This window comes from Zea mays, unplaced genomic scaffold, assembly GCF_902167145.1.
Source record: "Zea mays cultivar B73 unplaced genomic scaffold, Zm-B73-REFERENCE-NAM-5.0 scaffold_43, whole genome shotgun sequence".
Classification (NCBI taxonomy): Eukaryota; Viridiplantae; Streptophyta; class Magnoliopsida; order Poales; family Poaceae; genus Zea; species Zea mays.
Genome location: NW_023367069.1, coordinates 66,483 through 79,717, shown reverse-complemented (window position 1 = coordinate 79,717; position 13,235 = coordinate 66,483). Strand labels below are relative to the sequence as shown.

The following is a 13,235-nucleotide window of genomic DNA, read 5'->3' as shown; positions in this document are numbered from 1 at the left end:
ACTGGACATCCTTCCTCCGCACAAAGTACCCGAAAAACGCCCCTTAAAACAAATAAAAGGTAATTTAACACGAGAACGGTCACCCATTTTTACTATGGTTTGGTGTTCGAAAAACAAACAAAAATAAAACCAAAAAAAAGGAATGCAACACGAGGACTTCCCAGGAGGTCACCCATCCTAGTACTACTCTCGCCCAAGCACGCTTAACTTCGGAGTTCTGATGGGATTCGGTGCTTTAGTGCTGGTATGATCGCATCCGTCATATCCTGCGTCCTCCTTCCTCTTATGCCCACACCTCCGTGCTCGGCTCGCCCACGGCACTGGACATCCTTCCTCCGCACAAAGTACCCGAAAAACGCCCCTTAAAACAAATAAAAGGTAATTTAACACGAGAACGGTCACCCATTTTTACTATGGTTTGGTGTTCGAAAAACAAACAAAAATAAAACCAAAAAAAAAGGAATGCAACACGAGGACTTCCCAGGAGGTCACCCATCCTAGTACTACTCTCGCCCAAGCACGCTTAACTTCGGAGTTCTGATGGGATCCGGTGCTTTAGTGCTGGTATGATCGCATCCGTCATATCCTGCGTCCTCCTTCCTCTTATGCCCACACCTCCGTGCTCGGCTCGCCCACGGCACTGGACATCCTTCCTCCGCACAAAGTACCCGAAAAACGCCCCTTAAAACAAATAAAAGGTAATTTAACACGAGAACGGTCACCCATTTTTACTATGGTTTGGTGTTCGAAAAACAAACAAAAATGAAACCAAAAAAAAGGAATGCAACACGAGGACTTCCCAGGAGGTCACCCATCCTAGTACTACTCTCGCCCAAGCACGCTTAACTTCGGAGTTCTGATGGGATCCGGTGCTTTAGTGCTGGTATGATCGCATCCGTCATATCCTGCGTCCTCCTTCCTCTTATGCCCACACCTCCGTGCTCGGCTCGCCCACGGCACTGGACATCCTTCCTCCGCACAAAGTACCCGAAAAACGCCCCTTAAAACAAATAAAAGGTAATTTAACACGAGAACGGTCACCCATTTTTACTATGGTTTGGTGTTCGAAAAACAAACAAAAATGAAAACCAAAAAAAAAGGAATGCAACACGAGGACTTCCCAGGAGGTCACCCATCCTAGTACTACTCTCGCCCAAGCACGCTTAACTTCGGAGTTCTGATGGGATCCGGTGCTTTAGTGCTGGTATGATCGCATCCGTCATATCCTGCGTCCTCCTTCCTCTTATGCCCACACCTCCGTGCTCGGCTCGCCCACGGCACTGGACATCCTTCCTCCGCACAAAGTACCCGAAAAACGCCCCTTAAAACAAATAAAAGGTAATTTAACACGAGAACGGTCACCCATTTTTACTATGGTTTGGTGTTCGAAAAACAAACAAAAATAAAACCAAAAAAAAAGGAATGCAACACGAGGACTTCCCAGGAGGTCACCCATCCTAGTACTACTCTCGCCCAAGCACGCTTAACTTCAAAGTTCTGATGGGATCCGGTGCTTTAGTGCTGGTATGATCGCATCCGTCATATCCTGCGTCCTCCTTCCTCTTATGCCCACACCTCCGTGCTCGGCTCGCCCACGGCACTGGACATCCTTCCTCCGCACAAAGTACCCGAAAAACGCCCCTTAAAACAAATAAAAGGTAATTTAACACGAGAACGGTCACCCATTTTTACTATGGTTTGGTGTTCGAAAAACAAACAAAAATAAAACCAAAAAAAAAGGAATGCAACACAAGGACTTTCCAGGAGGTCACCCATCCTAGTACTACTCTCGCGCAAGCACGCTTAACTTCGGAGTTCTGATGGGATCCGGTGCTTTAGTGCTGGTATGATCGCATCTGTCATATTCTGCGTCCTCCTTCCTCTTATGCCCACACCTCCGTGCTCGGCTCGCCCACGGCACTGGACATCCTTCCTCCGCACAAAGTACCCGAAAAACGCCCCTTAAAACAAATAAAAGGTAATTTAACACGAGAACGGTCACCCATTTTTACTATGGTTTGGTGTTCGAAAAACAAACAAAAATAAAACCAAAAAAAAGGAATGCAACACGAGGACTTCCCAGGAGGTCACCCATCCTAGTACTACTCTCGCCCAAGCACGCTTAACTTCGGAGTTCTGATGGGATCCGGTGCTTTAGTGCTGGTATGATCGCATCCGTCATATCTTGCGTCCTCCTTCCTCTTATGCCCACACCTCCGTGCTCGGCTCGCCCACGGCACTGGACATCCTTCCTCCGCACAAAGTACCCGAAAAACGCCCATTAAAACAAATAAAAGGTAATTTAACACGAGAACGGTCACCCATTTTTACTATGGTTTGGTGTTCGAAAAACAAACAAAAATAAAACAAAAAAAAGGAATGCAACACGAGGACTTCCCAGGAGGTCACCCATCCTAGTACTACTCTCGCCCAAGCATGCTTAACTTCGGAGTTCTGATGGGATCCGGTGCTTTAGTGCTGGTATGATCGCATCCATCATATCCTGCGTCCTCCTTCCTCTTATGCCCACACCTCCGTGCTCGGCTCGCCCACGGCACTGGACATCCTTCCTCCGCACAAAGTACCCGAAAAACGCCCCTTAAAACAAATAAAAGGTAATTTAACACGAGAACGGTCACCCATTTTTACTATGGTTTGGTGTTCGAAAAACAAACAAAAATAAAACCAAAAAAAAGGAATGCAACACGAGGACTTCCCAGGAGGTCACCCATCCTAGTACTACTCTCGCCCAAGCACGCTTAACTTCGGAGTTCTGATGGGATCCGGTGCTTTAGTGCTGGTATGATCGCATCCGTCATATCCTGCGTCCTTGAAAGGGAAATGTGCCCTTGGGCCATTTCTAAGTATTTTGGTGATTGAGTGCAAACACAAGTGCTTAAATGTGAAAATATGCCCATAGATGAACAAAGTGCAAATCACAAGTAAAGGTATGTTTCTAAGCCTTAGTACATTAGTTTTGTGTACTAACATCTTGTCTAAGTGTTAGAAACAGGAGAAAGAAGAAAAGAAAAGAAGTGGAGAGTGGCTGTGTACAGCCAAAGGCTGCTTCGGACTGGGGCACCGGACTGTCCGGTGTGCACCGGACAGTGTCCGGTGCGCCAGACCAGCACAGAGCAAACCAGCCGCTCTCGGGTTTTTCTCCGGCGACTTCGGCTAAAATTCACCGGACTGTCCGGTGTGCACCGGACTGTCCGGTGAGCCAACGGTCGGCCAGGGTCAACGGTCGGCCGCGCGATCTGCGCGAGACACGTGGCCATGCCAACGGTTGGAAGGGGGCACCGGACTGTCCGGTGTGCACCGGACATGTCCGGTGCGCCAACGGCTCCCGCATCTGCAACGGTCGGCTTCGCCAATTAAGGAAAGGAATCGGGCACCGGACACTGTCCGGTGTGCACCGGACTGTCCGGTGCGCCCGACGACAGAAGGCAAAGATGGCCTTCCAGATTTGTTCTCAACGGCTCCTAGCTGCCTTGGGGCTATAAAAGGGACCCCTAGGCGCATGGAGGAGTACACCAAGCATTCCTACAACTCTTCTAAGCACCAAGACATCAATCTCACGCATTCGTTTCATTGTGATAGCATATAGAGCTCTTGTGGAGTTGTGAACTCTTTGTGTTGCGTTGCGAGCTCTTGTTGCGACTTGTGTGCGTGTTGTTGCTCTGATTTTCGAGTCTTGTGTGCGTTGCTCATTCCCACCTTACTCCGTATTTCTTTGTGAACTCAAATTGTAAGGGCGAGAGACTCCAAGTTGTGGAGATTCCTCGCAAACGGGAAAAGATCAAAGGAAAGAAAAACACCGTGGTATTCAAGTTGATCATTGGATCACTTGAGAGGAGTTGAGTGCAACTCTCGTCCGTTGGGACGCCACAACGTGGAGTAGGCAAGTTTTGTACTTGGCCGAACCACGGGATAACCACCGTGTCAACTCTGTGATTGCTTTCTTGTGGTTATCGTGTTTTGAGGTCTCTCTAGCCACTTGGCAATTACTGTGCTAACGCTTAATCTAAGTTTTGTGGCTATAAGTTTAAGTTTTTACAGGATCACCTATTCACCCCCCCTCTAGGTGCTCTCAATTGGTATCAGAGCCGTTCTCTTCAAGAAAGGGACTAACCGCCCGAAGAGATGGATCCTAAGGGGAAGGGAATTGTGATCAACGACAAGGAGAAGGAGTCCTTCGTCAACGAACCAAGGGATGACAAGTCCAACGACTCGGGCGCGGGCCACAGGCACAAAGATGGGAAGAAGAAGAAGACAAGGCGCATCAAGGAGATCGTCTACTACGATAGCGACGAGTCCTCTTCTTCCCAAAAGGACAACGACGATCACGACAAACAAAAGACGGTTAACTCAAACTTTTCTTTTGATTATTCGCGCATTCCACATAGCTCAAATGCTCATTTGCTCCCCATTCCACTTGGCAAGCCTCCTCACTTTGATGGAGAGGACTACGGATTTTGGAGTCACAAAATGCGTACTCACCTATTTTCTCTCCATCCAAGCATTTGGGAGATTGTAGAAAGTGGAATGAAATTTGATAGCTCGGATAGCCCTTCATTTATTAATGAACAGATCCATAAAAATGCACAAGCTACTACTGTGTTGCTAGCCTCTCTGTGCAGGGATGAGTATCACAAGGTGAGCGGCTTGGACAATGCCAAGCAGATTTGGGACACCCTCAAGATCTCTCATGAGGGGAATGATGTCACCTTACTCACCAAGATGGAGTTGGTGGAGGGCGAGCTCGGACGATTTGCGATGATAAGGGGCGAGGAGCCGACACAAACATACAACAGGCTCAAGATCCTTATCAACAAAATAAGGAGCTACGGAAGCACGCGATGGACGGATCACGACGTCGTCCGCCTAATGCTAAGGTCATTTACCGTTCTTGATCCTCACTTAGTGAACAATATTCGTGAAAATCCTAGGTACATCAAGATGTCGCCCGAAGAAATTCTTGGAAAATTTGTGAGTGGGCGAATGATGATCAAGGAGGCAAGGTACGTGGACGACGCGTTGAATGGTCCAATCCATGAGCCTCAACCCATTGCTCTCAAGGCAACAAGAAGCAAGGAAACGCTACCCAGCAAGGTGGCGCAAATTGAGGCGGCCGGTCTTAATGATGAAGAGATGGCCCTCATCATCAAACGATTCAAGACGGTGCTAAAGAGTCGCAATGGACAGCCGAGCAAGACTAAGACCAAGGGAAAGCGATCATGCTTCAAATGCGGTAAGCTTGGTCATTTTATTGCTAACTGTCCGGATAATGAAAGTGACCAGGAAAAGGGGAACAAAAGAGAGAAGAAGAAGCACTACAAGAAGGCCAAGGGCGAAGCACATATCGGAAAGGAGTGGGATTCGGACTGCCCCTCCTCCGACTCCGACAATGAAGGACTCGCCGCCACCGCCTTCAACAAGTCATCTCTCTTCCCCAACGAGCGTCATACTTGCCTTATGGCAAGGGAGAAGAAGGTAAGTACTCGAGATACCACTTATGCTTCTTCTAGTGATGATGAATCTAGTGATGAAGATGAAATTGATTATTCATGCTTGTTTAAAGGTCTAGATAGAACCAAGGTAGACAAAATTAATGAATTAATTGATGCCTTGAATGATAAGAACATACTTGTAGAAAAGCAAGAGGATTTGTTGTATGAAGAACATGATAAATTTGTTAGTGCACAAAGTTCTCTTGCTCTAGAAATTAAAAGAAATGAAATGCTTTCCTGTGAATTATCTTCTTGCCATGAGACAATTTCTAAATTAAGAAGCATTAATGACGATTTGAATGCTAAATTAGAAGTATCAAATAAATCTAACTCTTGTGTAGAACATGTTGTAATTTGTACTAGGTGTAAGGATTTTGATGTTAATGCTTGTAGTGAACACTTAGTTTCAATTTCAAAACTAAATGATGAAGTGGCTAGTCTTAATGCTCAACTTAAGACTAGCAAAAGTGATTTTGAAAAACTAAAATTTGCTAGGGATGCCTACACGGTTGGTAGACATCCCTCAATTAAGGATGGGCTTGGCTTCAAGAGGGAAGCCAAGAACTTAACAAGCCATAAGGCTCCCATTCCCGCCAAGGAGAAAGGGAAGGCCCCTATGGCTACTAGTGCTAAAAGGAACCATGCCTTTTTGTATCATGATAGAAGACATACTAGAAATGCAAATAGGAGTTATGATGCTTTTGATTCATATGTTTATGATTCTCATGCCATGTTTGCTCCTAGTTCTTCTTATGTGAATAATAGAAATGTTACTAGGAAAAATGTTGTTCCTAAAAAGAATGTTATTCATGCTCCTAGGAAAGTAGCAAATGAACCTTCTATCATTTATTATGCTTGCAATGCACCCTTTGCTATTTGTAGAAAGGATAAGAAGGTAATTGCTAGAAAGTTAGGGATAAGATGCAAGGGAGATAAAACTTGCATTTGGGTCCCTAAGGATATATGTGCTAACCTTGTAGGACCCAACATGAGTTGGGTACCTAAGACCCAAGCCTAAATTTGCCTTGCAGGTTTATGCATCCGGGGGTTCAAGCTGGATTATCGACAGCGGATGCACAAACCATATGACGGGGGAGAAGAAAATGTTCACCTCCTACGTCAAGAATAAAGATTCCCAAGATTCAATCATATTCGGTGATGGGAATCAAGGCAAGGTAAAAGGGTTAGGTAAAATTGCAATTTCCAATGAGCATTCTATTTCCAATGTGTTTTTAGTAGAGTCTCTTGGTTACAATTTACTATCTGTTAGTCAATTGTGCAACATGGGGTATAACTGTCTATTTACTAATGTAGATGTGTCTGTCTTTAGAAGAAGTGATGATTCACTAGCTTTTAAGGGTGTATTAGACGGCAAGCTTTACTTAGTTGATTTTGCAAAAGAAGAGGCCGGTCTAGATGCATGCTTAATAGCTAAGACTTGCATGGGCTGGCTGTGGCATCGCCGCTTGGCACATGTGGGGATGAAGAACCTTCACAAACTTCTAAAGGGAGAACACGTGATAGGATTGACTAATGTAAAATTCGAAAAAGATAGACCTTGTGCAGCTTGTCAGGCAGGTAAACAAGTGGGAGGAGCACATCACAGCAAGAATGTGATGACCACTTCAAGACCCCTGGAGCTGCTGCATATGGACCTCTTCGGACCCATCGCCTATCTGAGTATAGGAGGAAGTAAGTATGGTCTAGTAATTGTTGATGACTTTTCCCGCTTCACTTGGGTGTTCTTTTTGCAGGATAAGTCTGAAACCCAAGGGACCCTCAAGCGCTTCCTCAGGAGAGCTCAAAATGAGTTTGAGCTCAAGGTGAAGAAGATAAGGAGTGACAACGGGTCCGAGTTCAAGAACCTTCAAGTGGAAGAGTTTCTTGAGGAGGAAGGGATCAAGCACGAGTTCTCCGCTCCCTACACACCACAGCAAAATGGTGTGGTAGAGAGGAAGAACAGGACGCTAATCGACATGGCGAGGATGATGCTTGGAGAATTTAAGACCCCCGAGCGGTTTTGGTCGGAAGCCGTGAACACGGCTTGCCACGCCATCAACAGGGTCTACCTTCACTGACTCCTCAAGAAGACGTCGTATGAACTACTAACCGGTAACAAACCCAATGTATCTTACTTTCGTGTATTTGGGAGCAAGTGCTACATTCTCGTGAAGAAGGGTAGAAATTCTAAATTTGCTCCCAAAGCTGTAGAAGGGTTTTTGTTAGGTTATGACTCAAATACAAAGGCGTATAGAGTCTTCAACAAATCATCGGGTTTGGTTGAAGTCTCTAGCGACGTTGTATTTGATGAGACTAATGGCTCTCCAAGAGGGCAAGTTGTTGATCTTGATGATGTAGATGAAGAAGATGTTCCGACGACCGCTATACGAACCATGGCGATTGGTGATGTGCGACCACAGGAACAAGAAGAGCAAGATCAACCTTCTTCCTCAACTATGGTGAATCCCCCAACTCAAGACGATGAACAGGTTCATCAACAGGAGGCGTGTGATCAAGGGGGAGCACAAGATGATCTTGTGGTGGAGGAAGAAGCGCAACCGGCACCTCCAACCCAAGTTCGAGCGATGATTCAAAGGGATCATCCCGTCGACCAAATTCTGGGGGACATTAGCAATGGAGTAACTACTCGATCTCGATTAGTTAATTTTTGTGAGCATTACTCCTTTGTCTCTTCTATTGAGCCTTTCAGGGTAGAAGAGGCCTTGCTAGATCCGGACTGGGTGTTGGCCATGCAAGAGGAGTTAAACAACTTCAAGCGCAATGAAGTTTGGACACTGGTGCCTCGTCCCAAGCAAAATGTTGTGGGAACCAAGTGGGTGTTCCGCAACAAACAAGACGAGCACGGGGTGGTGACAAGGAACAAGGCTCGACTTGTGGCAAAAGGTTATGCCCAAGTCGCAGGTTTGGACTTTGAGGAGACATTTGCTCCTGTGGCTAGGCTAGAATCAATTCGTATCTTGCTAGCATATACCGCTCACCATTCTTTCAGGTTGTTCCAAATGGATGTGAAGAGCGCTTTCCTCAACGGGCCAATCAAGGAGGAGGTGTACGTGGAGCAACCCCCTGGCTTCGAGGATGAACGGTACCCCGACCATGTGTGTAAGCTCTCTAAGGCGCTCTATGGACTTAAGCAAGCCCCAAGAGCATGGTATGAATGCCTTAGAGATTTCTTAATTGCTAATGCTTTCAAGGTTGGGAAAGCCGATCCAACTCTTCTTACTAAGACTTGTGATGGTGATTTGTTTGTGTGCCAAATTTATGTCGATGACATAATATTTGGTTCCACTAACCAAAAGTCTTGTGAAGAGTTTAGCAGGGTGATGACGCAAAAATTCGAGATGTCGATGATGGGCGAGTTGCACTACTTCCTTGGGTTCCAAGTGAAGCAACTCAAGGACGGCACCTTCATCTCCCAAACGAAGTACACGCAAGATCTGCTAAAGCGGTTTGGGATGAAAGACGCCAAGCCCGCAAAGACTCCGATGGGAACCGACGGACACACCGACCTCAACAAAGGTGGTAAGTCTGTCGATCAAAAAGCATACCGGTCAATGATAGGGTCTTTACTTTATTTATGTGCTAGTAGACCGGATATTATGCTTAGCGTATGCATGTGTGCTAGATTTCAATCCGATCCTAAGGAGTGTCACTTAGTGGCGGTGAAGCGAATCCTTAGATATTTAGTTGCTACGCCTTGCTTCGGGCTCTGGTATCCAAAGGGGTCTACCTTTGACTTGGTTGGATACTCAGACTCCGACTATGCTGGATGTAAGGTCGATAGGAAGAGTACATCGGGGACGTGCCAATTCTTAGGAAGGTCCCTGGTGTCATGGAACTCTAAGAAACAAACATCCGTTGCCCTATCCACCGCTGAGGCCGAGTATGTTGCCGCAGGACAGTGTTGCGCGCAACTACTTTGGATGAGGCAAACCCTCCGGGACTTTGGCTACAATCTGAGCAAAGTCCCACTCCTATGTGATAATGAGAGTGCTATCCGCATGGCGGAAAATCCTGTTGAACACAGCCGCACAAAGCACATAGACATCCGGCATCACTTTTTGAGAGACCACCAGCAAAAGGGGGATATCGAAGTGTTTCATGTTAGCACCGAGAACCAGCTAGCCGATATCTTTACCAAGCCTCTAGATGAGAAGACCTTTTGCAGGCTGCGAAGTGAGCTAAATGTCTTAGATTCGCGGAACTTGGATTGAATTGTAGCATACATGTGTTTATGCCTTTGATCATGTTCATTCTGCATTTTGTTGTTTATTGTGGTGCTCAAGTTGTACAAACACTCCCTGGACCTCACAAGTCCGTCGCAAAGTGATGCACAGTTTTAGGGGGAGATGTGTTACAACTTGACCCTTTGAGACTAACCATATGCTTGAGTTTGGTTGACTTAGTCACGAAGGAGAATTGAAAGGGAAAAGGTGGACTTGGACCATGAAAGACTTCCACTGCACTCCGATGAGAGGGTAACTAATTCCACGTTCATCTCATGAACTCTTATTGCCATTTGATCTTAATTGAAGATTTTTGTGAGGCAATGGGGTTAAAGGGCCAAGATTGATCCCGTTTTGGTGCTTGATGCCAAAGGGGGAGAAAATAAAGGCCAAAGTGATAAATGGATCAGCTACCACTTGAGAGATTTTGGAAATAGTAGAATAGAGCTTTGTTTTGTCGAAACTCTTTTATTGTATCTCTTGTCAAAAGTTGGCTTCTTGTGGGGAGAAGTATTGATTATGGGAATTAGGGGGAGTTTTTGAAATCTTTGATCAATCTCTTTTGGAATGACTCTCTTTATGCTTCAACATGTGTGTTTGACTTAGAGATAGAGATTTGAGTTTGATTTGCAAAAACAAACCAAGTGGTGGCAAAGGATGATCCATATATGCCAAAATTGAATCAAAACCAATTTGAGTTTTTATTTGAAGTGATTTTGCACTTGTTCTAGTTGCTTTATGTTGTGTTGGCATAAATCACCAAAAAGGGGGAGATTGAAAGGGAAATGTGCCCTTGGGCCATTTCTAAGTATTTTGGTGATTGAGTGCAAACACAAGTGCTTAAATGTGAAAATATGCCCATAGATGAACAAAGTGCAAATCACAAGTAAAGGTATGTTTCTAAGCCTTAGTACATTAGTTTTGTGTACTAACATCTTGTCTAAGTGTTAGAAACAGGAGAAAGAAGAAAAGAAAAGAAGTGGAGAGTGGCTGTGTACAGCCAAAGGCTGCTTCGGACTGGGGCACCGGACTGTCCGGTGTGCACCGGACAGTGTCCGGTGCGCCAGACCAGCACAGAGCAAACCAGCCGCTCTCGGGTTTTTCTCCGGCGACTTCGGCTAAAATTCACCGGACTGTCCGGTGTGCACCGGACTGTCCGGTGAGCCAACGGTCGGCCAGGGTCAACGGTCGGCCGCGCGATCTGCGCGAGACACGTGGCCATGCCAACGGTTGGAAGGGGGCACCGGACTGTCCGGTGTGCACCGGACATGTCCGGTGCGCCAACGGCTCCCGCATCTGCAACGGTCGGCTTCGCCAATTAAGGAAAGGAATCGGGCACCGGACACTGTCCGGTGTGCACCGGACTGTCCGGTGCGCCCGACGACAGAAGGCAAAGATGGCCTTCCAGATTTGTTCTCAACGGCTCCTAGCTGCCTTGGGGCTATAAAAGGGACCCCTAGGCGCATGGAGGAGTACACCAAGCATTCCTACAACTCTTCTAAGCACCAAGACATCAATCTCACGCATTCGTTTCATTGTGATAGCATATAGAGCTCTTGTGGAGTTGTGAACTCTTTGTGTTGCGTTGCGAGCTCTTGTTGCGACTTGTGTGCGTGTTGTTGCTCTGATTTTCGAGTCTTGTGTGCGTTGCTCATTCCCACCTTACTCCGTATTTCTTTGTGAACTCAAATTGTAAGGGCGAGAGACTCCAAGTTGTGGAGATTCCTCGCAAACGGGAAAAGATCAAAGGAAAGAAAAACACCGTGGTATTCAAGTTGATCATTGGATCACTTGAGAGGAGTTGAGTGCAACTCTCGTCCGTTGGGACGCCACAACGTGGAGTAGGCAAGTTTTGTACTTGGCCGAACCACGGGATAACCACCGTGTCAACTCTGTGATTGCTTTCTTGTGGTTATCGTGTTTTGAGGTCTCTCTAGCCACTTGGCAATTACTGTGCTAACGCTTAATCTAAGTTTTGTGGCTATAAGTTTAAGTTTTTACAGGATCACCTATTCACCCCCCCCCCTCTAGGTGCTCTCAGTCCTCCTTCCTCTTATGCCCACACCTCCGTGCTCGGCTCGCCCACGGCACTGGACATCCTTCCTCCGCATAAAGTACCCGAAAAACGCCCCTTAAAACAAATAAAAGGTAATTTAACACGAGAACGGTCACCTATTTTTACTATGGTTTGGTGTTCGAAAAACAAACAAAAATAAAACCAAAAAAAAGGAATGCAACACGAGGACTTCCCAGGAGGTCACCCATCCTAGTACTACTCTCGCCCAAGCACACTTAACTTCGGAGTTCTGATGGGATCCGGTGCTTTAGTGCTGGTATGATCGCATCCGTCATATCCTGCGTCCTCCTTCCTCTTATGCCCACACCTCCGTGCTCGGCTCGCCCACGGCACTGGACATCCTTCCTCCGCACAAAGTACCCGAAAAACGCCCCTTAAAACAAATAAAAGGTAATTTAACACGAGAACGGTCACCCATTTTTACTATGGTTTGGTGTTCGAAAAACAAACAAAAATAAAACCAAAAAAAAGGAATGCAACACGAGGACTTCCCAGGAGGTCACCCATCCTAGTACTACTCTCGCCCAAGCACGCTTAACTTTGGAGTTCTGATGGGATCTGGTGCTTTAGTGCTGGTATGATCGCATTCGTCATATCCTGCGTCCTCCTTCCTCTTATGCCCACACCTCCGTGCTCGGCTCGCCCACGGCCCTGGACATCCTTCCTCCGCATAAAGTACCCGAAAAACGCCCCTTAAAACAAATAAAAGGTAATTTAACTCGAGAACGGTCACCCATTTTTACTATGGTTTGGTGTTCGAAAAACAAACAAAAATAAAACCAAAAAAAAAGGAATGCAACACGAGGACTTCCTAGGAGGTCACCCATCCTAGTACTACTCTCGCCCAAGCACGCTTAACTTCAGAGTTCTGATGGGATCCGGTGCTTTAGTGCTGGTATGATCGCATCCGTCATATCCTGCGTCCTCCTTCCTCTTATGCCCACACCTCCGTGCTCGGCTCGCCCACGGCACTGGACATCCTTCCTCCGCACAAAGTACCCGAAAAACGCCCCTTAAAACAAATAAAAGGTAATTTAACACGAGAACGGTCACCCATTTTTACTATGGTTTGGTGTTCGAAAAACAAACAAAAATAAAACCAAAAAAAAGGAATGCAACACGAGGACTTCACAGGAGGTCACCCATCCTAGTACTACTCTCGCCCAAGCACGCTTAACTTCGGAGTTCTGATGGGATCCGGTGCTTTAGTGCTGGTATGATCGCATCCGTCATATCCTGCGTCCTCCTTCCTCTTATGCCCACACCTCCGTGCTCGGCTCGCCCACGGCACTGGACATCCTTCCTCCGCACAAAGTACCCGAAAAACGCCCCTTAAAACAAATAAAAGGTAATTTAACACGAGAACGGTCACCCATTTTTACTATGGTTTGGTGTTCGAAAAAC

General features: G+C 46.4%; 13 non-coding genes across 13 annotated transcripts; all 13 read right to left on the bottom strand.

The window, feature by feature from the left end:
• Positions 1-139: 139 nt before the first annotated feature.
• LOC118475356 (5S ribosomal RNA) lies at positions 140-258 on the bottom strand. The gene has a single exon (XR_004854852.1). It is a non-coding gene; the product is annotated as a 5S ribosomal RNA (ribosomal RNA).
• Positions 259-459: 201 nt separating this feature from the next.
• Positions 460-578, bottom strand: LOC118475130 (5S ribosomal RNA). The gene has a single exon (XR_004854616.1). It is a non-coding gene; the product is annotated as a 5S ribosomal RNA (ribosomal RNA).
• Positions 579-778: 200 nt separating this feature from the next.
• LOC118475129 (5S ribosomal RNA) lies at positions 779-897 on the bottom strand. The gene has a single exon (XR_004854615.1). It is a non-coding gene; the product is annotated as a 5S ribosomal RNA (ribosomal RNA).
• A 202-nt stretch (positions 898-1,099) lies between these two features.
• LOC118475127 (5S ribosomal RNA) lies at positions 1,100-1,218 on the bottom strand. Its single transcript, XR_004854613.1, has one exon. It is a non-coding gene; the product is annotated as a 5S ribosomal RNA (ribosomal RNA).
• Positions 1,219-1,419: 201 nt separating this feature from the next.
• On the bottom strand, positions 1,420-1,538 carry LOC118475359 (5S ribosomal RNA). Its single transcript, XR_004854856.1, has one exon. It is a non-coding gene; the product is annotated as a 5S ribosomal RNA (ribosomal RNA).
• A 201-nt stretch (positions 1,539-1,739) lies between these two features.
• On the bottom strand, positions 1,740-1,858 carry LOC118475373 (5S ribosomal RNA). Its single transcript, XR_004854872.1, has one exon. It is a non-coding gene; the product is annotated as a 5S ribosomal RNA (ribosomal RNA).
• A 200-nt stretch (positions 1,859-2,058) lies between these two features.
• LOC118475126 (5S ribosomal RNA) lies at positions 2,059-2,177 on the bottom strand. The gene has a single exon (XR_004854612.1). It is a non-coding gene; the product is annotated as a 5S ribosomal RNA (ribosomal RNA).
• Positions 2,178-2,376: 199 nt separating this feature from the next.
• LOC118475349 (5S ribosomal RNA) lies at positions 2,377-2,495 on the bottom strand. The gene has a single exon (XR_004854845.1). It is a non-coding gene; the product is annotated as a 5S ribosomal RNA (ribosomal RNA).
• Positions 2,496-2,695: 200 nt separating this feature from the next.
• Positions 2,696-2,814, bottom strand: LOC118475125 (5S ribosomal RNA). The gene has a single exon (XR_004854611.1). It is a non-coding gene; the product is annotated as a 5S ribosomal RNA (ribosomal RNA).
• A 9,168-nt stretch (positions 2,815-11,982) lies between these two features.
• On the bottom strand, positions 11,983-12,101 carry LOC118475338 (5S ribosomal RNA). Its single transcript, XR_004854834.1, has one exon. It is a non-coding gene; the product is annotated as a 5S ribosomal RNA (ribosomal RNA).
• A 200-nt stretch (positions 12,102-12,301) lies between these two features.
• Positions 12,302-12,420, bottom strand: LOC118475357 (5S ribosomal RNA). The gene has a single exon (XR_004854854.1). It is a non-coding gene; the product is annotated as a 5S ribosomal RNA (ribosomal RNA).
• A 201-nt stretch (positions 12,421-12,621) lies between these two features.
• On the bottom strand, positions 12,622-12,740 carry LOC118475355 (5S ribosomal RNA). Its single transcript, XR_004854851.1, has one exon. It is a non-coding gene; the product is annotated as a 5S ribosomal RNA (ribosomal RNA).
• A 200-nt stretch (positions 12,741-12,940) lies between these two features.
• On the bottom strand, positions 12,941-13,059 carry LOC118475340 (5S ribosomal RNA). Its single transcript, XR_004854836.1, has one exon. It is a non-coding gene; the product is annotated as a 5S ribosomal RNA (ribosomal RNA).
• Between the last annotated feature and the right edge of the window lie 176 nt (positions 13,060-13,235).